Raw genomic sequence first — 27,364 nt, 5'->3', positions numbered from 1 at the left:
CTTCTGCTGAGCAAATTAAATTGTAGGATTGGAAGGTTTGGAAATTGTAAGAGCGATTTCTAAATGTAAACTCATCATTCCTGATTCTGCCACCTACTACTTTCAATTCAATTTTTTTTTTTTATATAGCGCTTTTACAATGTATGTGTCAAAGTAGCTTAACATAGACGTTCTAGTAAATTTAAACCGTGTCAGTCCAATTTTCAGAGTTGAAGTTCAGTTCAGTGTGGTTTAAATTTCACTGTGTAATGTGAACGTTAGTTTAAAGTCTCATTCGAAAGACAGCGCCCATTGACAGTATAGTGCCTACTTTACTTTTACAGGGGCATTGGAACTCACACAGACCACAGGTTAAGCACCCCCTGCTGGCCTCATTAACACCACTTCCAACAGCAACCTAGTTTTCCCATATGGTCTCCCATCCAGGGACTGACCAGGCTCAGCCCCGCTTAGCTTCAGTGAGTAACCGGTCTTGGGATGCAGGGTGATATGGCTGTGGCTGTTGGAAGTACAAACACTAAAGAGCAAATCAATCAATCACAGCTCCGCAAATTCCCAACCAAGCAAGTCAGTGGCAACAGTGGCAAGGAACCCAACTCCACCAATTGAGTAAAGTTGGACATGACCATTTTTCCTTTTTACTATGCTCCAGATCACCCTGCTTCACACAAGCACTCTATTTCCATGGGAACTGTTGCTGAGAAGAGCATACCAAACGCTTACAACTAGTTGTTTGTTGTTATAAGAGCTACCTATTTAATTCCCAACTACTTGATTAAACTTCCCCTTTAGGATTAAATAATTTTCTTGCTGTTGTACGTATTACTAAGGTAAAAGTAAACAAAAATGATAAATTCACAAGTATTAGAAACAAATTTATTTCCAAACAGACAATGATTTTGTTGAGGCTCTTTTGTCAAAAATAAAAACTCTTCTTGACATTGTTATTAGCGGCAGTATTTCTAAGCAAAGCCTTTAACTGTATGTTTATATAGAATCATTCTTTTTTTGCAAACTCCTGCCATCCCTGGAGCTCCACTTTTATGAGATATTGAGTCTTTTTACAGATACTGTAATTGTGTTGTGCTTCTGGGATTCTCCTTTTTGCATCAGGTACTGGATGAACATCGATTGCAATTAAAGAATCTTGCCCCAGCATCTAAATGTTTACGAGCGGTGATAATTCATCAGGATGAGCCGATGTTTAAGGGCTTTTGTACATTCAATAGTTCCTCTTTAGACCCCTCACTTGAGTTGTGCCTCTGTGCGTGTCTTTAATCACTCCTTCTCGCGCACAAGACATTCCCAGCTTGCATTCGGGCCCATTTACAAGCCATGCGCCCGTATCAATGTACGGCCTGTGAGCAAAACCATAAGCATCTTTATTATTCTTGCAATGCATGTCGACATGCACGCACACAAACCCACATATACAGCAAAATGAGTTCACACCGCAGGAGTGATTCAACGCTCTCCAAATCTTGCTTCAAGAGAAGCTCAACAAAATATCACGTCTGGTTAATGAGTCATTTCAAATTGGAATAATTCCTCCTTGCTGAATTAGCCAATTCTTTAACGGCATGTTAGCGGCTTAATTACATGAGTTCATTCCTGACAGAGAAGAGAGGGATGAAAGAAGGAAAAACGCTGAATAAAAATAAGGAGGTGTTGAGATGAGCGACGGTAAGAGAGAAGCGCACATTTTAAGGTGGACTCTTTTCAGGTTTTGCCCTCAAGGAAAGAACGAAAACTAATTTAACATTAGAAAAGTTCATAAGCAGAAATAGAAAATGAATATATAAAGCATAATAAATAGTATACTCACATAATGAGTAGGTCAGACTTGGTGTTAGTGTGGCTGTCTGGTTCGCGCAACGCCATAACAAGATACCATAACAAATAAAGAGGTGCGTGGGATAAGACACAGAAAGCCGTTTCTAAAACCTACGTTGTGATTTGCTCCACAGTGTGTGGCATCTGCGTGCGCCTGTGTGTTTACGTGTTCCCCCTTCCCCTAGTAACAAGGTCACAACACACTTGGCCTGATACACTTTAATCCGGATTTTTTCAAAATGGAATATCATTTCACGGCACTGGATGGAAGCAGAGAGGAGTGTGTGTTCATGTGGTGGCGTAAATAGGGCAAGCGTGCTGTGGGGATTGCGGCTCACATTTAGTTGCTACTTTGACACAGTGACTTTGTCTTTTTTTGTCACATGTTAAGTGCAGCTGCAGCTGGGCCTGACTTGAGCATGACATATTAAAGAGCTTTGCTTTTTTCTCTCACTCTCCCCTAGTTTCTCCAGGCTGTTTTTAGAGCCCAGGATGCATCTGAGGAGGGAGCCATGCACTCTGTCTCACTGGGACGAGCGGACGAACAGATGTTAGCAATGATCCCTCTCTGGTCTACCCTCACTAGGGACAGCGGGGAGTCTTGATGGTATTAGTGAGCGTGTATGTTTGTGCGTGTGGCACTTAGTTTTGCCCCTGGCACAGTTGCAGATAAATCAGAATATTTATCCCATGTCAACCCATATTTAGCCCTCCCGCCACCTCCTCACTGTTTGTTCTGACAACTCTGATTATAAACGGTAGGACATTGCAGGAAGGTAATACAGCTCACATGGATTCATGATCATGCTAAAATGTTGACAGATAGATCAAAATCACTGAGCTGGATTGCTCTTCTGTTAAGTACAAACAGCACCTTGGGTGCTGTGCTCAAGAGTTGTCTAGAGGAAAGATGGGGATGGAAGAGTAAGAAGGATAAAGGGGAGGATGAGTGCAGCGGAAAAAGACAACTATTGAGAAAAAGTAACTCGCTGGAAATAAACAGGGCTGCCTAAAAGTGATCCATTGTGCCTGCTGCAGATAAGGCCACTAAACCCAAGCTGGAAAGAGCTGAGCTCCATTCTGCACCATGGAATTATCCTTTTGTTTGGTGCGGGTAGACCCTATTGTTTCACTCTCATTGTAGAGGGTGAGTGTGTGTTTGTGCGCATGTGTGAAATAGTTTAAGCACATCTGAAGATGTGGTATACCAAAGTCCTCATAACATTTTCTAGGGTGCATTTAAAAACGTCTCCTTTATAAACAAAGGTTCCGTTTACATTAATGCTTTTTAGTTTTACAATGCATATATTTTTCTATGGTTGCATCTTCTGACCAAACTACCACCGATTTTTATTCTTAATTTTAAACTTCCCATGTTCTGCAGGTTGCAGTGTGCCACATTTTGATTGCCAATCTTAAGCCAAATGTAATGGTTTGTTTTGGTTCGATTTGAAATTTCCCCAACCAATCGCAGAGCCCAGGGGATCAGAATGAGTGCTCCGACTTCGCCCCCCTTTGATCCTACCACCGATTTTTGAAAAGGCCGCAGAGGTCATTTCCATTTGGAGATACTGGTGTTTCATGTCAGTGTGGATGGAGCAAAATGAAGACATCTGAAAACTCACTGTGCATTCACACTGAAAGTGGTGAGAGTGTCAAAGTTGCCTGAAGGCATTCATTTTCAATGGTAGCCAGGAGCGATAAGTGGCGAAGAGCAACATGGCATTTCTTCGCCGGTGTGGGCGTCAAGGATAGTTGAAATCAAGTCAACTTCATGGAAATTAGATTTGATGTGGTTGACGGCAAGCAATCGGAATGTAGAAGTCCACCGTTTGGGAGGAGTTCAGAGAACACAGTGCTGTGAACTGTGAACAGTTGTGCCAAAGGGTTTGATTATTGCGGTTGCCTAATTTCCAATTATTTACAAAGTTATCTTACAGTGACATACAGTCCCGGATTGGCTAATCGGGAGGTCCGGGAGAATTCTCGATGGGCTGGTCCGTTTTTTTGGCCGTGAGGGCCTGTGTCCCTAGCTGCTTAAACTCTCAGCAGTCACACTTTTTCATTTATGTATTTATTTGACCATAGCCTCACTCTTTTCATTCATTATTTTGCCACAGTTCCGCTCTTTTTATTTATTTTCTCGCAGCCCCGTGAGCAAAATGCAGCCTGCAGGTTAATGATGATGTAACTATCATTCGACTCACGTTATTTTAATAGTCAGTCGTGAACTGAGGAGGGACGGTCTAAGGCTTGAAACTCCAGGGCTAAAAAGGAGTCTCACTCCGGCCCTGGTGACATACATAAAAAATGTGAGAACTGGCAAGTTGATGTGAATTAATGTTATATATATTTTAAAAAGAGATCAATGTAGAGAATTTTGACGCTCTCATCGCCAAAGCTAGGTAGACATTGTTGTCATCAGGGTGGCCAGAGCAAACTTTGATGCTCTCATCACCTTCTGTGTGACCACACAGTAAGGCATTGCTATTCACTCTCTGATTGGGTCTTTTTGGTCATTGCTTAGACTTAGACTAGCCTCTATCACAAGAACATAATGCTACTACTGGGAGATAACAGACCAATTCTGATGACCTGTAAACTACAACATTGATACAAAATGGAAGCTTTTCTCTGATTGTTGTTCGTCATCATGTGTATGTTTTCAGTGATTGAGATCGTTTCAGAAATGCTAGATGAAGTACTAGTGTACACATGGATTGTTTTTGTTCTAAAACACATTAGGCTAAATGGAGCCATAGCCCTCTACTCTACCTATTGTGCAAACAAACTGAGCCAAGGGCCACTTGTATTTGTTTTTGCAGTTTCAGAGTCTGCCACATTTCATTCCTTTCCTCTCCTCCCCTGTTCCATTTGCCCGCTCTCATCTTCTGCACCTTATCTCCTGCCTCAGACTCCGCTTGCATCTTTCCTTTCTCACTTTCAGTGTTGTTTTGTGTCTAAATTGCAGCCTAACAGCTTTTTAAGAGCTGTTTGCAGGGGTTTAATCCTCCTAGCCTCTTATTCAGTCTGCAGTCTATTGTAAGCATCCTGGCATGGTGCGAGACCCTTTTCAGGACGGCCATACAGCTCATCCATCCATCACACCTTCTTCCTCTGTCCTTCCCTCTCTTCTTCTAGCCCCGCCAATCCCTTTAGTAAACCCCCACTTTCTTTTTTCCCTCCATCCCTCTCTCTTTTCTCCTGTCAGCCAGGCCTGATCCCCAGCATCAATGCTGAGCGGGGCCCTTTTCACAGTTACATAAGGTGTGACAAATTGTTGATTTGCCTTCTCCATGGCTGTTTCTGCTCCCCTCTCCGCATTCCAGACATCCAGGGCCTCGCTCGCACACTCCCTAGTCTTGTCCTTTCTCTATTTATCGGCATGAAAATTGCAGGGGTTCAAGTCAGCCTGTCGACAGAGAGAGTGAGACGGGGATGATGGGGGGTCCGCGGCAGCAAGAGAAACAGAGAATAGGACATAAGAGCTTCCAGCAGGGGTGGAGAAGGGAAGAACAAGCTGCTGACAGATAGAGGGCTCAAACAAGCCCATGCTTTTCAGAGGGAATGAAGGAAATCTATAATCAAGCATCTCACCCTGCAGTTATTTCTCACTCTGTCTTATTCTCTTGTTAGGGATGTATGCTAAGCCACACATAACTGTTAGAATCTTTCATTAGCAGTTTCTCATTTTTAAAGTCTGAAATCAAAATACACGATGCTTATTTGGTAGTGCACATTGTTGGACTTTAGGTGAACAGGTAATCTGTGAAAGTTAATACACTGATGCTTTGGTAATCTTCAATCAAATTCTGATCAGTTGCTTCTGTATTTGGAGTGACGGTCCTTCTCAGTTGAGGTCAGTTTGGGTCTAGATCGGATATGAGGCTGGCCGAAAGTGTGATTGGCACATCAATATAGCAGAATTTTTTATGACACTCTATAACAATAATTAATATTTATACAGGACGGTGACAGTTGGGTTTAGGGTTAGGGTTAGGATAAGAGTAGATGTTAAAAAATAAAATGGTCCCACTTTATATTAAAAGCCTTAACTACTATGTACTTACACATTAATTACTTTGTTACATTGTGTAACTTAATGTGTAAATACATGTATTTACTGTGTACTTATGCTTGATTAAATACATGTATGTAATTGCATCTGTAATTAACTTTTGTAATTACATGTAAATACACTGTTGACCATCCCTTACACCTTAACCCACCCTTAAACCTACCCACACCATTAAATCTATCCATAACCCAACCTCTATCCCAACTCAAAAGCACCACAAGTGTTCTCAAATACATTATAAACACAGTAAGTACATTGTATTTATTTTTGACGTAAGTACATATTAGTTAAGGCCACTTAATATAAAGTGGGACCAATAAAATTTATTGGGTAATTTAATAAATAACATAAATAATACTCAACTACTGTATTTACATTACTGTGACGGTTGGGTTTAGGGTTAAGGTAGGGGTAGACTTTTAAAAATACTATTTATTGAGTAATTTAATTGATAACATAAGTAATACTCTGTACAACTAGTGTTTTTACGTTACTGTGACAGTTGGTTTAGGGTAGGGGTAGACATTAAAAACAATTTATTGGATAATTTAATTGATAACATACTCTGTACAACTACTGTTTCTTTGTTACTGTGATGGTTGGGTTTAGGGTAAGGGTAAGAGTAGACATAAAAAAATACAATTTATTGGGTAATTTAATTAATAACATAAATAATACTATGTACAACTACTGTTTTTACCTTACTGTGACGGTTGGGTTTAGGGTTTAAGTAGGGGTAGACATTAAAAAAAAATACTATTTATTTGGGTATTTTAATTGATAACATAAATAATACTCGATACAACAACTGTTTTTACATTACTGTGACGGTTGGGTTTAGGGTTAGGGTAGGGGTAGACATTAAAAAACAATTTATTGGATAGTTTAATTGATAAAATACTCGATACAACTACTGTTTTTATGCTACTGTAATGGTTGGTTTGGGGTTGAGGTATGGGGGTATTAAAAAATACAATTTATTGGGTAATTTAATTGATAACATAAATAATACTCGGTGCAACTACTATTTTTATGTTACTGTGATGGTTAGGTTTAGGGTTAGGGTAGGGGGAGACGTCAAAAAATACTATTTATTGGGTAATTTAATTGATAACATCAATAATACTCTATACATCTGCTGTTTTTACGTTACTGTGATGGGTTTAGGGTTTAGGATTTAGTTGGGGGTAATCGTTAATGAAAAATAATTAAAAGAAAAAAATATTAATGGGAAACAATATAAATCATTTTCGCAACCATATCTGATCTACCAACAACTGTCAGTTTGATGAATTCAGCTTTAATCATCTTAACCGTGCCCATCTTACCATTAGTTTGCCAAAAGGGAATGATGCGCAAACCTTACCTACACAATATTCTGTTTCAGTTAGAAGTACATCAACATACTGAAATAAAAGTCCCAGCACCTTCTGGTTCATACAGACTTTTTAAACAACTAGCCTGACATACAAAGCTGACCACAGATAACACAGATTGATATTTGCATTTATATTATTCTTTATGCAAAGCGATGAGATAGCTCAAATAATGTTGCTCGTTAAAGAGTGTTGTACTATTACGCACATTACACACACCCTCATGTATGCATGAAAACTGAAGTATACTTTGGGCCATCCAGAACACCTACCAGCCACCAATACCCTAGCAACCTCCATGAGCACTTTAGAAAGCACATAACATCCTGCCAGTTCGTCCTAACAGTTAAACCCTGGGATCAGAATGATACTGAAATATGTGTGGCACTTGGGTCCTCTGCACGCAGCAGAAGCTGTGTCTGTCACGCACTCCTCTGCTGTGCCGTGTCTCTGGTGAGCATCAGAACTTTTCCAAGTGTCATTATTCCGGCGTTCCCATTCTCACTCTCCCACTTCAGAGTATAAGAACTCCTCTACTCACAGACGGAAAGCTCTCCGCTAGGAACACAAAGAGGCTGGAACGGAAAAAAAAGTAGAGAGGGAAGGAAGAGGGGGAGGATGAGATTGTCTCTACACATCAACCAACTGTCTTGACAAGATGTTGATTGAGCCAGTCTTGTCATTTCATTCCTGCAGGTCTCCTGGTATTTTCTGGAGACGATTATTGCTGCTGCTCTCCCTCCTCTCTCTCTCTACTTTATCTACTTTTCGTGCCGCCTTTCTCTAATTCTCTCTCTCTCCTACAGCATGCAGCAATTTCTCTTTATCTTACTCACTCTCTGTTGCTTTGTGTACAGTATGATCTAAGATCTAGTGTGCTTTTAAATCATTAGCGCCGTGCACTCTTTGCATAAATGTGTGGGTTGCTGTATGCATCAACACCCCCACAATGATGGAAACATCTACAATCCGTCTGCCTCAGACGGACCTCATTCACTGCGGGGGGGAAATAAATAAATACAATAAAGACAAATTAATAAATAAATCAGCAGAGCTTTTATATGCGTTCTCGATTCATTTCTCTGGCTGCAAAGTCAGGGTAAACAACATGGAGGAAAAAGCAGCACAGTAAATATGGAAAGATGATTAAAAAACCATGAAGTCAATGAAAAGATGGCATTTAAATGTACACCCCCACCCTTAAATTTGCCTTTGTTGATCTCTCTGGCCTGCAAATGAAATGAAAACAAAGAAATCTAGCACTTATACTGAGTTATTGGATGCTAGGCTTAATGCCCAGGGGTGTCAATTAATTTAGTCTGGGGATTTGTGGCCTACACTTCCTAATTGAGCCCAGTGGAGGCCCCTGTGGCTCTCTATGATAGGAGGAAGTGCGTTCCATAATTAATACATTTTCCCCCCCTTCATACTGTCTTTATTATTATTATTTTTTAATGAGGAAGTGATGTTGTAAATGTATGCATCTCATTAGAGCAAAGAGGGCCATGCACTTTATTGGTCTAAATGCAGAGAAGATAGCGGTAACCTCAGTTGTTAGTGGCATATTCAAGTCTGTGCGAACATGGGAGTATGTGTGTTGGAAAATAAAGAGAGATGGGTTCAATGAATACCTTGTTAGGGTTGTTCAATGTGTGTGCTTTTTTTTTACCGCTTGGAGGTTAATGTGGCGCTGGCAATTCTATTGAAGCTTTCTCTAATTTGATGTTTTCCCTCTCTCCTTGAAAAAGAGACCGGCCATGTCTGAGTGTTGTTTTTGAAAACCAGCGGTTTGTTTGATATGCAAGAGATTTAATTTGGGTTCCATTAGAATTTCTCTTTAGCTTCAGTCTTCCCGTTACGCTCTCTTTCTCTCAACACATACATGGCAATGACTTCTATCCACATCACGTAACAGTATACAATTAAACAAACAGCTCCTTCATGTCTCTAGGGGAGGGTGCCATTGGTTGAAACAATGAGCCGCCTCTTCACCATGAAAAGGCTGACCCACACTCACGGACAGCCTTCAAAACCACCGTGATTAATCGATGTCTGTTGGTTTTCACAGTCACCACAGTTTGCAGTTCCTTCTTCTATCAAGCTAAGGTGGTAGGGGGGTGGGTAGTTTAATTAAAGGACGAACTTTCCTGTTCATTAAAGAACAAACTTTCCTGTTCATCAGATTAGCACGAGCTCAAACATGACTGATGACTACAACCCTGCAGAACCGAAAATAATGGGTGGCGAAGGAGGATAGGAAAAAGGATTGAGAAAAATCTTACCTGCCGACCTCAATACATCCTGGCTTGCTTAGCGCAAATGAAAAGGGGGGGGGGGGGGAGTAAGGGAAGAAAAAAAGTAATTTCCTGAAACTCCATTTCTTTGGTGGTGATTAGTAAAGACGCATAATTAGGCTGAAATGTGAAGTCAGGATTTTTTTTTTTTTTCGTCTTTACGGATTGAACCACTTCCTTTGGAAAAATCTGGTCCTGATTAATGAATGAATGATTAATGAGAGAACTAATAAATCAATTAATTATTAAGCAAGCACTCTGAACAAGAGAAAAAGGGGAGATAAAGAGCCACACGCACAATGTCCGAACAACCTTTCGCAAAACTCCAAACAAGCATTATTTTCAGCCAAAACGTGCCATCCGTGATGTTAGTTTTAGCCCAAGATATGAAATACATTCGTTTTCCCTTATTGGTGTCATCGTGTTTCAACAAGACAACAAGTTGTAACCCTGAAGCACAGAGGTGGCAAATCTTCCTTCCCAGCTTCATCCCTCCTTCCAACTTCCTACACCCTCCCCACTTAACTAGGACACTCTATCAATCTTTGATAATACTTGGCGTGGGCTGTGGCTGCGAGACCAGCGACGGGAGAGTCGAGGCAGCACAGCATGGCGTGATGTATGAAATGTGGGCCGTGCCAGTAACAATGATATACTGTAGCGTTTTCCAGTCAAGTTTGACCTTTTTTCCTCCGCTGATATTAATCGCTGCAGCGCCAGAATACATGCCTGATCTATTTCTCCCCCAGGAACCCCGTGCACTTTACAGTGCTGCTCTGGCCTCTCCATGTCTTTGCTAAGCTTTCTTTATCTCTCTTCTTTCTTTCTTCTGCTCAGACTACCCCCCATCAGACCGCACCTTCCCACCAGGATGCGCTACCTGACTGTTAGCTTATGATTGGATAGGTTTGTTGTGCCCTTTTAAAAAATGCGATGTGCCCCCGTGAACCCATAACTCCCCAGTGCACAAGACCAAGCTTAAACATAAGAGAACTTGCTTTGTGATAGCCAGAGATATAGATCTCTATGCTTTGGCTGTGGCATTATTAGCCGAGCATCTGAGCAAGAGGAATGGACACTAAGCTTTTTGAAGAGAGTCTCCTGGGGGCTTTGGAACCGGGCAACTTACAGACGAAGTCGGGAGAAAAGAGAAGGAGCCTCAAGGCTGTTTGGCAGGATTGTTCCTAGTTAATGTGATGGAAAATGCCAAGTCCCTCTCATGCACTCTCTTTCTGCCTCTTTCCCCGTCCTCCTCCTTTTCACTATCTCCTTGTTGACTGGTGCTATGCTTCCAGTGTGGAATTGCAGATTTCCCCGGTCTCAATTGAGTAAAAAGGGGCTTTGTCCTTCCATTTGGGGTGGATCATTGACCCAAGATTGGGACATATGGTCTCTGTGTGCTGATCCCTGCCTAGCTTTGCTGAAGAATGTGATGGGAGGGAACACTATTGACCTCCCTGCTCTTCTTTAACACCTAGCGTGCCTAACTCAGCTAGTGGCGCGATGAACTTAAACACTTTATTGTGTCTTTCTTTCGCTACAGATTTTTCTTCCCTCCTGTCATCGGCTCTAAAAGTTAACTGACCATGGGAGGAGCAGTGGTAGTGGTGGGTGGGAAGGTATGCACAGAAGGACAGATGTGAACACTTTTGCAAATCTTCCTGCTAATAACCCACCTACACTTGGCACAAGCCTTGCACCAAAATCCCGGTTCCTTCTAGCTTCACAACCTGTTTACATTTAAAATTAAGATTCATCTCAGGTTGTCCAAAAAATTGTACAAAAGAAAGATGTAGAATGGTCATGAGTCAGTTATAATTGTTCAGTCATCTGAGCCAGATCTCACAAGGAAGTGTAACGACTTTGTGTATTGACAGAAAAGTGGCTAATTCTTTCAAATTCATATGACTTCATTTATATGAATGTGTACGATTTTTAATAGGAAGTGTGCTCCCTTAAACTACCTGTCATGAGCAAACTATACTAAAATGTATGAATGAGATTGCACACATTAATATGAATTAGCAACTGAATCAATAAGTTGCGAAAGACCAAACAAGGCTCATTCTGAAAACGTACCCCTACAGGCCCGGATTGGCTAATCGGGAAGACCGGGAGAATTCCCGGTGGGCCGGTCCGTTTTTTGGCCGCGAGGGCCGGTGTCCCTAGCTTCAGAATCTGTTGCTCTCAGCAGTCACACTTTTTAAATTAATTTATTTATTTGACCAGTCTTCTTATTCATTATTTTACCGTAGCTCTGCTCTGTTTATATATAGCCTGCAAGTTATTGGTAATATGACTACAACTACTGTGGTCTACTGGTTATCACGTTAGAATACGACGCCACTGATGGGGGTTTGATTCTCGTCAGAGTAAGTTTTTTTTTTTTTTTCATTTTTATTGTTAAGACATATAATACTGCTAGAGTTGTTAAACATTTGAAGTTCTAAAGCAGCTGTTTTCTTAAAAAAGACGTGATAGTGTAATTACAAACTGAATTGGAAATGACCTTATTTTAATATAGTCTGTCGTGAACTGATGTGGGCCGGTCTGAGGCTTGAAACTCCAGGGCTGAAAAGCAGTCCCACTCTGGCCCTGTACCCCTATATACATTTCTTGAAAGCACTAAATACGTCCCAGGAAATACTTTTTTTTCTCGTTTATATTTTCGCAAATCCACCAAAGGCTGCTGTGTACGCTTTATCATATTTCAAATTTCTCTCGTGAGTGCCATTAGCAACTTTTGTTCTCGGGTAAATCCACCAGAGGCCGCTGTCGACTGGCTAACTGACTGACTGACCAATCGACTGACCCACCCTCCTCCTTCCCTAAACCCAACCAATAGTGTTTTCAAAAGCACTGATTGACCCGCCCACCCACTTCCAAAGCAAAGCCATTCAGATTTTTCAATTCAATTTCAATTTCAAATGTTACCAAATCTCACCCTGTTATTTACTTGTTTATTTTATTTATTGGCATCTGTTTTTGTCTTACCAGCTTTCTAAAGCTATTATTCCCCGGCTATTGAACCCGGTCGTCTTGCTCAACTCCTCTCTGTGTCTCAAGTCCACCAACGTACACCGGACAAACTGGTAACAGCAGGATACCGTCCATACAGAGGTAAGCGGTCAGCTGGTAAGTGCAAAAAGGAACGGCTTTATACCGCCCTGTAGCAATCGTTTTAAAGACAAGATGCAGCCATAAGTACTTCTGGCTACATAATTCACAATCTCCAGAAATGTATATAGAGCTACGTTTTCAAAATGAGCCTATGTTGTGTAAGATTGCATTGTTCTTCTTTATACAAAACATTTCCTAAAGGTGATGCTAATAACAGGCAAACTTAGCCTTACATTCTTCCTTCCCATTGTCATTTACTCTTTATCTAAAACAACTCGTGCCATTTCTTATTTTGCGCACTCACTTCTTACTCCTTCATACCTTAACACTTACATATACACACACTCTCTGTTTGCCTGGACAGTTAAGCAGACCCCAATAATAGATGGACGCTGTCTGGTCGTGGCAGTATCTCTGATGGCCAGGCCCATATTGGAATGTCTCAGCGTGTTTTCCTGTGATAAGGCTTTTAATTAAGTGTCTAACAAGGACGTCTGGGGGGTGTCCATCGAAGGGACATGCCACCTGTGTACAAGCCCATTATCCAGAGAGACAGAAGGAGAGAAAGAGAAGAAAGAGCGTATGTGAGAGAATGAAAGATAGGCAATAGCAAAGAAAGGCAGAAAGGGATGACACACACACACATAAAGACACACACTCACATACAGACTTTCCACTCTGTAGGAATCTAATTCCCTCTACGGTCATAACCAGGACACCAACAGATCCAGATCATGATTTAAGCACCAGATGCCATGACTGCTTTACAGATTACATAAACAAAGCTTTATTAGCAGGTAAGGCACAGATTCTGGGCTACTTCAGAGGCTGGTAAACAAGAAGGGTACGTGCTTTTAATTCATTACTCCTGTTCTGATGTCGGTGCTCTTTCGATTTGTTCTATCTGATTACGTTGTCCTACCTCTCATTCAAAAAGTAGGTAGCACATTCTGACAACGCAGTATGCTACCGCTCAGATTTTGCTACCAGTGAAAATTTTACCCTGAAGTAGTGTGATGTAAAGCTGTAATGTCACCCTAACCTACCTAATCCCTAACCACAACCTCAGAAACATTCATATACAGTGTTGGTTGCATAATCTGATGGGTATACGTCAGGACACCAGAACCAAGTCTGGAAACTTTCCAATGATTTATTTAGTATAATATACATTTAAGCACAAAAAATAAATAAATAAATAAAATAAAATATTTTTATATTGATTGATTAATATGCTGTTTCTGAAAGTCTAGTTTAAATGTGTGAGCCAGTTTGAGGAGAGTATCACAGATTTCCAGAGTCCAGCCTCCAGCATCAGCACCATTTCAGTGAAAAAGGGTACATAAGGTGTCGCTATCGATCATTACAACATCTAGATAATCTGGAGATTGCTTGCCTGCAGCTCGGCACAGTTCCAAATACGTCTTTACAGGATATGGGTTTAGATCTTGGGAAGCCCAAATCAATCTTTATAGATTGTGATTTTTTTTTTCCATAATGAACAGTATCATTTAGATTTTCCATCCCAGCAGTGAGAGACTGAATGAGATAGACGTAGAAGCAGAGACAGATGTGATGAGAGATATGAAAGGAGGAAAAAAACTGATCTGCAAGTGTGAATGAATACACACTTTATATAAGTTATTATTATTCCACAGACATAAAATATTGTATTTTCATGAAATGCATTTCTCATTCCCTAATGTATAACTGTTTTTTTTCTGGCCAATCTGTTCCACCTCCTCTTGTCCACTCTCATCTGGAGAAAACACTCAATCTTTCTTTCTTGAGGGAGGCTTCCTTTAAATCTTAATTAAAACCAACTCCAAAAGCCCATCTCCTCCCAGGGGCAAGCTTGAAATCAGCTTAGAACAATCAAGCTTATGGATTAAGTTGCAGGGGAAATGAGGAAAAGAAAAAGAAAGCGAGAGACAAAACATGAAGAATAGGAAGATGAGGGGAAAAAAATCCACCCCCCTCTCCCTCGCTCAGGGTGGCGAGTAGAGTCCAAGCTTGACCTATTGACCCCACTTTCTTGCAAGCTTAAGCTGCTAGCGATGCTCCTAGAGAAGGTAAACATAGGTCTGGAACAATGGTCACCAGGCGAGAACCTTATTGGATTTTAATTAAGTGCCAGGAGAGAGTGTTAAAAAGGGACACAGAGGGGTTCCAGTGTTCACAAACTCATACAGCACAACATTTTCACACACTTTTTCACAAACAAACACTCCTACTATACATGATGTCCTTAGCTGACACAAAAAAAACCCTCCTTGCCTGTTTGCCCGCTCGTTCACATTGTGAGAACAACCAACAGTCTTCACTCCACACTCCTTAGAGAACTATTTGTCACCCGCCTCGTTTCACCCCGATCCCAGGTTATCGCTCTTGGGCTCCCTCTCTCTCTCTCTCTCTTTTAACAAGGTGAAACGAGACTCGGTCCCCTGAGGAAGCAGCGCCAGTGATAAGGTTAAAATGGGCCGAAAAAATGGAGGCGATTATTTGATATTGGACAGATTGAATTATCTAGATTGAGAGTGCAAGAGAGGAGGGGATGCTAGTTTGGCTCCAAGAGCCAAAAGAAAGATGGTGTGAGGGAGAGAGGGAAAGAAAGGAAGAGGGTGGACAGAATCATTTTTTCTCCAGCATTGCCATTTGTGCCAATGAGGACCAGCCTGATATTAATGACCACTCAACTGCCAGCCAATGGAGGAGTTTTTACCTCTTAAGGAGCAGATTGCGAACGGTGCAGAGTGCGTTGTTAATTTGACAAAGAGCAAGTCGGCCAGTGCTAAATTTGCACAAAAAAACTCTACAAATACTGAAATATGCCTATAAATACCTGTTGGCTCTCCCAGATTTCTACAACTACAAATTGTACTGATGAAGATAGAAAAAGGTGAAGCTTTCTTCAGTGCCTTTAAGATGACAAAGAAAAAAAAACTCCTAATACACACAAACACCATGCGCCTGGCCAGAGACAGGCCATCATCACCTCAGCAGGCACCAAAAGAGAGCTGTTAATTGGTGTGAAAACACACACACACACACACTGACTTGTGTTATGGGTATTCGATGAAGCTGGCACTTGTTAACAGGATACACTGAATCACATGGAGAGACAGAGACAAAAGGGAGATCTAGAGGACAGACCCTACCTTCTACTAATATTTGTGATTTCTTTTCTTGGCTCTAAGGAACAGGGCTAATACATTTGTCCCACTTTAAACCCATGGCGTTTTAGAAAACTCTTGAGGACTCACGGGAAGCTTCCACTGAAAAATAAGTACAGTTCACACCTTCACACTGGCATGCCTAGTACAAACACCTTTGTACAATGCAAATTGAATTTTAAAAGAAATCTTTCCCCCCCAACAGAGTTGAGTCTGCTTTATTTTTTACACTTAAGTGAGCCCATTAACAACATTAGCAAAACAAAAGAGCTTTCGTACTAAGCCACCACGTCACACTGGGACTAAAGGCTCAGTCTTTTAAGATTCTGGCTGACAATTCAAGACTCTTTCATGGTGAGTTTGGACCATAGCTTTCTCAGATGTTTGGTAAATGAGAGAAAGCTTGCAGCGCAAGGACTGTTACAGAGCTAATCACTAGCATGGATGATTGCGGAACCTCCCTGTGGCTCAGTTGAAAGGGGGTTTGGTTTGGCCTCTTTGCCGCTCTGTTACTGATCAGCCTGCTTAAGTAGCTCATGATTGAGGGGGTCCATTAGAAGCCTATCCATCACCCACTCTCAACAAGCTGAGCAAAAAAAAGTGAAAGCAGCAGACACACCCCTGCACCAGTATCTACGCTTGACCATCTCCACATTCATCAAAATAGTGTCTAGTAGGGACTTTTAAATGGATTGAATAGTTCACACTCCAAATTAAAGATGACCTTCTGAAACTTGGTCCATCTTGCTTGCTTATTCTAACTCAGACTCTATGAGTCTATAAAATATGGTAATATGGAGATACAGATTTACATAATTGACACAATTCCAGAACGGTGACACGGCAAAACCTTTTGTCTGACTGAGAATAAAGTCAGAATTGAGGCTTGCTTCTAATGGTTTGACAAAAAGAAAAGCCTACTTAATTTGAGATTGCAACGGATAAGATCAGACATTTACTGCAGTACTGTGCACGCTTAACTTACTATTTCACTACAATGACCTAAATCAATACGCTACATTTATAAAAGAAAAGAATGGAAATTAATAACATTAATGTTCCTCCGAACAAAATACCTAATTGTATAGTAATTGGTAATTACTAATTACAGCTGCTGCATTGTTTGTAATGTAAAACACACAGTGAGTTCATAAATGTATTTTTAAGACAAAATGTTATATGGCAGTGCTTGCTAATTGGTCAGTGGCGCTAATTAAACATTAGTTAAATAGGTTACATTATAATGTGTACAATAATGTGCCATGTTGCTACAGCAATCAATAGCTTACAATAGGGCTGAGCAGTATATGGCAAAAATGCAATCTCGATAATTTAAAGATTTAGAAAGCCTCAAAGATTAGACACTTAATTAAATACCATTTTAAAGTATTGTTAATTAACAAAAACTGTTAACACATTACTCCGATGTTTTGGAGATTCCGATCTTCTGTAATATACTTGATATACAATATAAAATATAATATTCCGAAGAACTATAACTGACAGCATACATACGGTACACAAACAAAAATATCCTTTCTGCATTTTCAAAAAATAAACAATTACAGAAATATTTTTTAAAAAGTGTTTTACCTAAATAAAATTATAAAAAATATTTAATATTTATATTATAGTAAAAAACTGTTTAACAGAAAATACTGTTGGCGGCAAAGTGAATTGAGCTCGCTAAATAATACTGGATGACGTAAAATGTGTCTTATATCAACATAATTACAGAGTCCTGTTGTTGCATATGTCTGCTGTGTGATTGGCTTATAGATCAATATTGAGTAAAAATGTCCATTACTTATCATTGTTCATTCATTCATTTTCATCCACTTTTTCCAGGGCCGGGTCATGGGGGCAGCAGTCTTAGAAGAGAACCCCAGAATTCCCTCTGCCCAGACACTTTCTTTAGCTCCTCCGGAGGGATCCTGAGGCGTTCCCAGGCCAGCCGAAAGACATAGTCCCTCCAGCGTGTCCTGGGTCTTCCCTGAGGCCTCCTCCTGGTTGGACATGCCTGGACCACCTAGGTGTCCAGAAGGCATTCAAAACAGATGCCCGAACCACCTTAACTAACTTCTCTCAATGTGGAGGAGCAGCAGCTCTACTCCAAGCTTCTCCTGGTAGACGGAGCTCCTTACCCTGTCTATAAGGGGGCGCCCTGCCACTCTGCGAAGAAAACTTATTTCGACATCTTGTGTCTGAGATCTTGTCCTTTCAGTCATGACCGAAAGCTTGTGACCAAAAGTAAGAGAAGGAGTGTAGATTGACTGGTAAATTGAGAGCTTTGCCTTTTGGCTCAACTCCTTCTTTACCACAACGGACCGGTACATGGACCACATTACTGCTCCACCAATCCGCCTGTCAATCTAACATTCCATCCTTTCCTCCCTCGTGAACAAAACCCTAAGATACTTGAACTCCTCCACCTGGGGTAAGGATTTCCTCCAACCTGGAGTTGGCAAACCACCTTTTTCCGGTGGAGCACCATTGCCTCGTACTTGATTCTCACCCAGCCGCATCACACTCAGTGCATGCTGAAGGTCCATGTTCGATGAAGCCAATAGAACAACATCGTCTGCGAATAACAGAGATAAAATCCTGTGGTCCCCGAACAGGACTCACTCCAGCCCGATGCTGCGCTTTGAAATTCTGTCCATAAAAATTCTAAACAGAATAGGTGACAAAGGGCAGCCCTGCCGGAGTCCAACATGCACTGGAAACAAGTCTGACTTATTGCCGGCAATCTGAACCAAACTCCTACTGTGATCATACAAAGATGAGACAGCCCTTATCATTATTATCGACATAAATTTTATCACGATTCGATATGATATCTTTAATCTGCCCAGCCCTAGATTACAATTAAAATAATTAACTGACATTAATAAATGTTTATTTATATTCATATCATTTAAAAATTAAATTACTTATTGAACCACAGTGTCTTCATCATATTGCTGTTTACTTGTTTTAAAAAGTGCAGTAAGTACACATTTTGCTTTTTTGGCAATTCTAGTAATATAAAGCTCAAAAGAGACTCTGAAAAAAAAGCTTCCACAAATTCCTCTGCCTGTGAAATCCTTTCATATCTAAACAAGCTTTCTCAAAGCTGCAGCTCCACCAAAACTCAACAAAACATTGACTTTGGAAGCAAGATGTCAGTATCGTATGACAACATTTCACATTTGTGGCCTGTTTTCCAGGGGGCTTCATAAATCATCACTAAATCTCCTCACAGTGGGACTCGGCTCATAGAGAAAGCTGAACCTGTATCTTCAGGCGGGAGAGGATCTTGCTTCGCCTGCTGCTGTAAGTGAGAAGAAGTTCGAGAAGTGCAGTTCCAGCAGGAACGCTCTCCTCATTTTCTCACCTGCTCTCAGGTGGCCCTGTTTGGGAATGCTTGAAACCAAGCAGCCTGCTGCGTACAAAGCCAGCCTGGAGCCCAGAGCTGGAAGACCCGCTGTGTCCTCCAATACCAATGCATCTTTTTCTCAGCATACTGGTGAGGCTGTTTTGTCACACCTCAGAAACATACTCAATCCTTTCAAAAAGAAAGCAAAAACGGGTGGCTTGAGGGAAAATACCAAACGGTTTGCATTAATGTCAGACCTGACTTCTCTTTCACTTCTTTACACATGAACCAATCCACGCTTCCTTGCCTGCTTAATGGCTTTTCCTATTTATATATTCCTTTTATGTTGTTTCATCACTAGCTGGTGAACAACAAGGCTATATATACCACCTTCACAGAAATTCAGGCTAGTCTAAGCTGGTCTTTTCATTTAATGGAACTAGGCTTACAAGTCGCCTAGAGTTAAACAGTTGAGTTTTAACCATTATTAATACATTCTGCTGATCTTCAGGTCTGGCAGGAGCACTTTTAGCTTAGCTTAGCAAAACTCATTGAATCAGATTAGACCCGTTGCATCTCGCTCGATTTTAATTTGATCATTTGTTGCTGTACCATGGCTACAGTAGGCACAATAATTCTACTCAGTGCTTGATAACAGTCCCTAGTTAGGTAGCCAGTAGGGATGTAACGATTCACCTGACTCATGATTCGATATGATTCACGAAGCTAATCTCACGATTGACGATTTAATCATGATTTTTTTTTTACAAAATTATTTGAAACAAATATAAGGTGAAGAGCCCTTTCAGTTTTTACTTAAACTCTGAAAACTTTTTTGCATACATTTTCAGCCAAATTTTCTGCCGACTAGCCACTGGCATAAAAAAAAAACTGCTTATAAAATGACTAGTTATATAGTAGGATAGGGCCAGAGGTTGAACATGGTTATGAATAATTAATGTATACATTTTAAATATTAAATAATTATAAGCAAATTATTAAAATATGCATAAACTAATCTGTAGAAGTTGCTTAAGTAATCTAATACCTGCTTCTGTAACAGAACAACATTTTCTTTCAGTCTGAAAAACATCTTCAAACTTTCGCTATAAAAACACTGATGTACCGTGTGATCTCCGTAGGACTTGGTCTGAGTGGTTTGGCGTATTGTTTTTTTGCGTATAGACGTCTGTGACTAGTTTTTCACTGTGCTGAAGATTTATGTGCGTCATATATCTGTTATTGTAAGTAAACTTCTTTTGCAGTATTTGCACAGTTTTTTTTTTTGTCATTTTAGTCTGTTGCTCCACCCAGGGCTGGCGTTTTGTTTCTAAACACATCGGCCTAGAAAATAACAACTTTTCATTTTGCCCCAGTCTTAGTACACTGAGTAAATACAGAAGGGTCAAGCCTTAAATAGAAAAAATATTGAAAGTTTTTTATAAGTATTAGATTTTTTGAGTGAGATTTTACTGATCTAATCCAATTCAATGATCCTTGCCAAAGTCCCTTCAAGGCAAGTCATTTCACTCGACATCTTTGAAACGCCTCTCAGGCAGTATGCTCGGGCATTCTGTCTGAATAGGGTGAAGGATTCGGATTTAAACATTAAGTTCTCCAAAATTGCTTGCCAAGCTTACGAGTGAATTTCATATAAGGAATCACCAATGAAATTAAACAACAACTGTCCCTTAGTTTCATTTCTAAGCATTCAAATCACACAAAATCTGTAGAAACTCTCGTCTGATCCAAGCCCCTTCAAGCCTCTGGTTCAATCGATCAACGACTGGCTCCTGTACTAGTAGGCAGGGCATTATTCACAATATTAACAGTTACACTATCCCCCATTCAAAAAGATATGAGTGACATGTCTTGTGTATTCCATAGTCTGTGTCTATGCTAAGCTAAAGTGCTCCTGCCAGACTCGGAGATTGACTGAATGGATTAAAAAATGGTAAAACTCAACCGCATTACTCTAGGTGACTTGTAAAATGAGTGCTCCTTGAAGTAGAAGAGAAGTGTTGTGGGACTATTCCATTCTAATCTGCATAATCGGCATGTTTATGCATGCAAATGTGTAAAAAAAAAAAGTGCCACTTTATGCTGCCGCTTGGTAAAGTTCTCAAAAGCTTAGCCGATGTAAGCATCATATCACTTTTTTTACTTTTCGTCTGTCCACACAGACTCATTATTCACTCCAAGAGACATTATGTTTAGCAAGCAGCTTCTTTTCCCCTTTGTCTCTCTTTGTTCCCGGTTCTCTTTGTCTTCTCTCTCACTCCCTCCTTCTCCTATTTATCTCTGTCCTTATCTGTGACTGACAAGCACCCCACACCAGTGTTTACAGCCAGCCAGAAGCAGGGAGAGAATTTCAAAAGTAAACAGCCAATATCCTCCGCAACAACGCTGAGGTAGCTGTTTTCAGTGTGTATTGTGTACCTGCGTGTGTGTGTGTGTGTGTGTGTGCAAACTTCCTCCTCAGTTCTGCAGAGAACTGCAGGGTTTGGATGCCTCGCCTAGACAATAGTCACACACCATTAGATGTTTCTCTGTCTTTCTCCATGCAGGGATCGGAGCTGTAATCCGTTACAGCCCTCCCACAGCAAGTGGAGCGGCTGGAATACATCAATCAGGAAGGTCCAGGGGCACTGCCTGACATTACCTCATCGTCTAAAAGAGGCTGTGTATCAAATTCAACCCATCAACACCCCCTCCCTTCTTTGCTTTCCCTTTCATCCACCCAGCTTCGACCAACCTGTACATTCAAAAGCTTTGTTACGGCTTCATCGTTGCCCTCAGGTGTCTCCAAATGCCCTCTCCGGGCTCCTGTGTCAGACAGTCACTTTTTCATCCGGCACGTCTTTGTTACTCTGTTTCCTACTTTTAAACTGGGAGAACAGATGAAGGGGTTCCTTCACACCAGAACAAGGATATCCATTACCTTCAGAGCTAAGATGCTGGAAGTTAATCTGTTTGACCCCCCCTCTTTTCCTCTCTTCGCTTTTTGCTTTGGCACAACACTTTGTCAAGCAGCATGGACTTTTGCGCCTTCCACACTAGGACGATTCAATATTCGTTCATTCATTTTCCTTCAACTTAGTCTCTTTATTTATCAGGAGTCGCCACAGCGGAATGAACCGCCTACTTATCCAGCATGTTTCAAACAGTGGATGCCCTTCCAGCTGCAACCCAGTACTGGTAAACATCCATACACACTCATTCACACACATACACTACGACTACTTTAGTTTATTCAACTCACCTCATGTCAATTATACTTCCTGTCTTTGGATTGTGGGGGAAACCAGAGCACTCGGAAGAAATCCACACAGACACGGGGAGAACATGCAAACTCCAAACAAAAATGCCAACTTGCCCAGCCGGGACTCAAACCAGCGACCTTGTTGCTGTGAGGCGATAGTGCTAACCACTGAGCCACTGTGTTGCTGCAGTTCAATATGGCGATATATATTTTATGGACAAAAAAGTATTTGTTTGGTGGTGTCAAAAGTACATGATCACATTTTGATAATTTATTTGAGCGTACTATTATACTCCATTGTAGGGAGGGAGACAGCAACATTAATAACAGCATTGTGAGAAATTTGTAATCTTTAACTTACAATGATTTACATTTTGCATTTTATTTGGCAATATTTTATGTTGTGCTTGTAATCATTAGTTTTTAAAAAGTATTCACTGCAAAAATGCCTTTCTTACTTCAATTTTTAGTCTTATTTCTAGTCCAAATATCTAAAAAAAATCTTAAATCAAGAAGCATTTTCTAGACAAGCAAAACATAGTGTCTTGTTTTAAGAAATACTATGCCAAAATTCAGAGTATTTCCATTAAATATTAAAATATTTAGTGTTGGGCTAGCTACTTGAAAAATGTAGTGAGCTAAGTTATTAGCTACTCTGCTTAAAATGTAGCTTAACTACACTAAAAGTGACCCCCTGGGAAATGTAGCAAGCTAAGCTAAAAGCTACTTGGCAAAAGTTCCTTAGCTACATTCAAGTTATTTTTGCAATTTTCATTTTTAAATCGAAGCCACTTAAATCCAAGTCAATCATATTTTCGTGATCATTAAAACTGTCAATGAAACGTATGAGGCATAATTGTTCTGTTCAGCTATTTACTGTAAATAATATGCTGTACCAAACAGAAACAAATTATAGTATATAACAGCAAAAAAATATATAAATAAATAAAATTCCAATAAAACCAGATGTTACACATTTAAAATATTATAGTAATTCATAGTAAAGGGAAATATTTGGGAATAAGCATTATATTTTATATATATTTACAACTCTTTGTTAATGAATTACACTACATAATGTAGTATTGTTAACTATTATGGACTAATAGTAGTCCAATATTTGTATAATAATTTAGCCTTTACAACAGTAAAGTACTACAGTAAACTATATATATATATAGTTATATATATATATATTAGATGTGGATGCCCCAGAACACATTTGCAGGACAATTTTTATGCCTTAAAGGCATAATTTGATTTAAAACCAACTCAACCAGCAAAAGACATTTAAAAATCAAACCAGCTTTAACAAAAGTACAGCATCAGAATTAACGTTATTGTATCCTTACATGTACTTCTCGAGGTATGGTCACGAGGAATCCTGCTTCAGAAGTAAGTCCTCTCTCTCAGTCATCTTTCCATTAAGCAATATGCTAACCTAATTGGTTGGATGATGTCACCAACCGGAGCAAAAGGTGGCATTAACACACCAAAACGTTTGTAATTGACCACCGTAAAACAGAAAGTAGTCATTATCGACTTTTTCGGATTTACTTTCATTGGCTAGACACCGGCCTCACAGCTTAGTAAATCTTCGATTGGTAAATGAAGCTTGTGTTGACGCTACTGTGCTCCTTGACTAAAAATCAGCTTCGCTACTAAAAAGCTATATGATTTAGAAAGTAGTGATGCTATTTTCATGCTACTGAGAGATGTAGTTAAGCTAGTTGCGTCACTACTTGTTTCGACGCTACTGACCAACACTGAAAATATGTCAAAAGGGGGAAAAAAATTTTAAATAACAAGATTATTTTGCTTGTTTTAAGGAAAAATGTACTTAATTTTGCCATTTTATGTCTTAAAACATGACAATATTTTTTGCTTATCTAGAAAATGCTTCTTGATTTAGGCATTTTTAGAGATTTGGACTAGAAGCAAGATAAAAGGTCTAAGAAAGAAAAGTTTTTTGCTATGTTTTACATTTCTTTGATATTTGTTTCGTATTTCTACATTCAAAATCAAACATTTATCCTGAAGTTCTAAATAAATATGATCACATGAGTAGATTTTCGAGTATATAATTTAAAATGTAAAAAAAAATAGGAATAGTACTTTCAGTATGGTTTAATTTACCAAAAATTATACAATCTCATGATATAAATTGTTATCAGGATATGAGAGGACTTGTATCGTGATACGAGATTTTTGTCGTATTGGCCAGCCCTATTCCACACCTTGTCTAAACACTTTCAATCCTTACCGCAATCCTTCCTACCTTCCAAATCATTTGATCGCCGCTCCTATTTTCTAAAGGCATTGGCTTGTTTCAGATAACTTTGGATCGCTCGATAAAATTACCATGTTTGGACACATGAGTGACGGCCGAATGCTTGTTTGACACGCCTTGACTGACACTCCTCACTTGATAGCAAATTGGCCAGCTTCTCCCTCGACCTCCCACTGTGCCGTTCAAAGCCTTGCCGTAATATCTCAGCAATCAAGAAAAAAGCAAGACGGCGAAGAGTGAGAGAGAGAAGGAAAGACATATATGCTTTTCTCAATTTCTCACCCAGCTGTCTGAAAAGCAAACAGAGATGCCTTTCACCCTGATGCGGTGGGGGAGCATGAGTGAGGTCTTTTCTCTGGCGTGGAGTATTATGGTTAACGGTCGAACTCACAAGCACAATATTTGTGTGCGCATTCCACTGGGGTTTCCAGAGAGGAAGGACTATTTGGGTAAAGGATGTGTGTGTATGCGCGATGCAGAAAGACAGAGAGAAAATGAGCCCACAAGTTGATAATGAGGGTGTTCCTGTCTTCATGACTGAAGGCCTAAGTTGGTCTGTGCTAGCCTGAGATCTGTAGTTTAATATCATATTATCAAGCAAACAGGTTAAAGACCCAATCCTAAAACAGAGGCTGCATCCAAAATCGCCTACTACTCAGTAGGTACTGCATTTGAATGGACTACTCGACTGTGAGAAAAGTACGTTCTATACAGTATGAATGCAAGCAATATGAATGGAACTCGGACGTACTACATCCGCCATCAGTTGCATCGCTTCACTCTTATTCATGAATTTTCTGACGGTGCATCATGGGATAGTGTAGCGCACATTGGATGTGAACTACAGAATATCGCCGGAAGTAGTAGGTCATTCGGGTACTTCTCAGATACCGCTTTTCGAATTCTACTCTTTTTAGCATGCTACATAGTACGGAAGCATGCAATTTTGGATGCAGCCAGACTTTCATTAATCACCCTACAAAGGGCATGCAGCTTTAACCATTGAGACATTTATCTCAGCTGCCCCTCTGACACACACTTTAACTGTGTGCGCAAGTCTTTCGGGTACTTCTCGCACACTGTTTTTCAAATTCTATTGTTTTTAGCATACTATATAGTATGGAAGTATGCGATTTTGGATGCAGCCAGAATCTAGGCAGCATTGAAGGAACTTAAATCAAAAGTATAGAGGTTTCAAAGACACTATAATGCTGTATGCTAGTATGAAATAATTCATAATATAGCCACAACAGAATACACTGTGAAAATATGCATAATTTAACAGTTTTTAAATAATTTATTTATTTTTTAAAATGGCATTAAGGGACCTTGATATCTCCTTCAATGACTTTTGATGCTTGAAAGTTCCATAAAGTGACTCCCGTTGAGACTTTAATAGTTTAAAGGAGTGTTTCTCAACCATGTTCAACAGCACTGCATGTTTGGATTTCTCCTTAGTCTGTCGCAGCCATTACATGTCTTTCAGTCTCTGCTAATGAGCTGATGATCTGAATCAGGTGTGGTTGGCTAAGGAGACATGGATAATGTGCAGAACTGGTGGACTTTAAGGAGCGTGGTTAAGAAACACTGGTTTAAAGTTATATATATATATATATATATATATATATATATATATATATATATATATATATATATATATATATATATATATATATATATATTTAGGTGTTGTCAATTATGGTAAAAATCTGGTAATAAATTACAAGTACTGTTATTTTACAGTCTTAATTCTCTCTATATTATTATTTTTTAACTAAATGTATTATTTCAAAGCACTAAAATGTCGATAAAAGTCACATTGTTGAATTGTAGTTTGATTTTCGACATCAAATTTCTGAAAGCAAAGATAAAAGTTCCATATTCCTAATTCATTCATTCATTTTCCTTCGGCTTATTTCTTTTATTCATCAGGGTAAACAGAATGAAACGGCAACTTATCCAGCATATGTTTTTACACAGCCGATGCCCTTCCAGTTGCAACCCAGTACTGGGAAACACCCATACACTCTCGTTCACACACATACACTACAGCCAATTTCAGTTTATTCAATTAACCTATACCGCATGTCTTTGGAATGTGGGAAAACTGGAGCACCCGGAGGAAACCTACAAACACGCAAATTCCACACAGAGATGCCAACTGGCACAGCTGGGGCTCGAACCAGCAACCTACTTGCTGTGAGGCAACAGTGCTAACCACTGAGTCACCGTAATTCATAACCGTAAACAAAACAAAAAACAGAAACGGTTATTTAACAGATTTGTTTGTGTTGCATTTTATAGTGCACAAAATTCATAATGCCAACACTTTACAGCGCCAATATAACTTAAATGCCACTGAAACACAATATCAAGGACAAAGTTGGGTCCTAAAGCCTCACACAGACATAACATTACAATCAGACTGTGGCTTTCTTAAGAGCTTTTCCGTCTCTCTCAGACACACAGCGTCTACTGTGATGGAGTAATCGTTAATTAAGCAGTCAGGCTTTGACTAATCACCCTACAAAGGGCATGCAGCTTTAACCACGAGACACTCATCTCAGCTGCCCCTCTGGC

The 27,364-nt window shown here is 39.9% G+C and overlaps 2 protein-coding genes across 5 annotated transcripts in view; one reads left to right on the top strand and one right to left on the bottom strand.

Moving 5' to 3' along the window:
• nphs1 (NPHS1 adhesion molecule, nephrin) overlaps positions 1–27,364 on the top strand; it is a 483,647-nt gene that overhangs the window by 28,719 nt on the left and 427,564 nt on the right. For 2 of the 3 annotated variants that reach the window (XM_073923252.1, XM_073923250.1), the window contains one exon: positions 12,579–12,701. The exons of the other annotated variant lie outside the window; for it this stretch is intronic. The gene's annotated coding sequence lies outside the window, so the exon portion shown is untranslated. The remainder of the gene's footprint in view (positions 1–12,578; positions 12,702–27,364) is intronic. 3 annotated transcript variants of the gene reach the window in all.
• kirrel3l (kirre like nephrin family adhesion molecule 3, like) overlaps positions 1–27,364 on the bottom strand; it is an 85,874-nt gene that overhangs the window by 42,567 nt on the left and 15,943 nt on the right. The gene's annotated exons all lie outside the window — the stretch shown is intronic.

This window comes from Danio rerio, chromosome 15 (assembly GCF_049306965.1).
Source record: "Danio rerio strain Tuebingen ecotype United States chromosome 15, GRCz12tu, whole genome shotgun sequence".
In the NCBI taxonomy this organism is placed as follows: Eukaryota; Metazoa; Chordata; class Actinopteri; order Cypriniformes; family Danionidae; genus Danio; species Danio rerio.
This window is presented reverse-complemented; position numbering and strand designations above follow the sequence as displayed.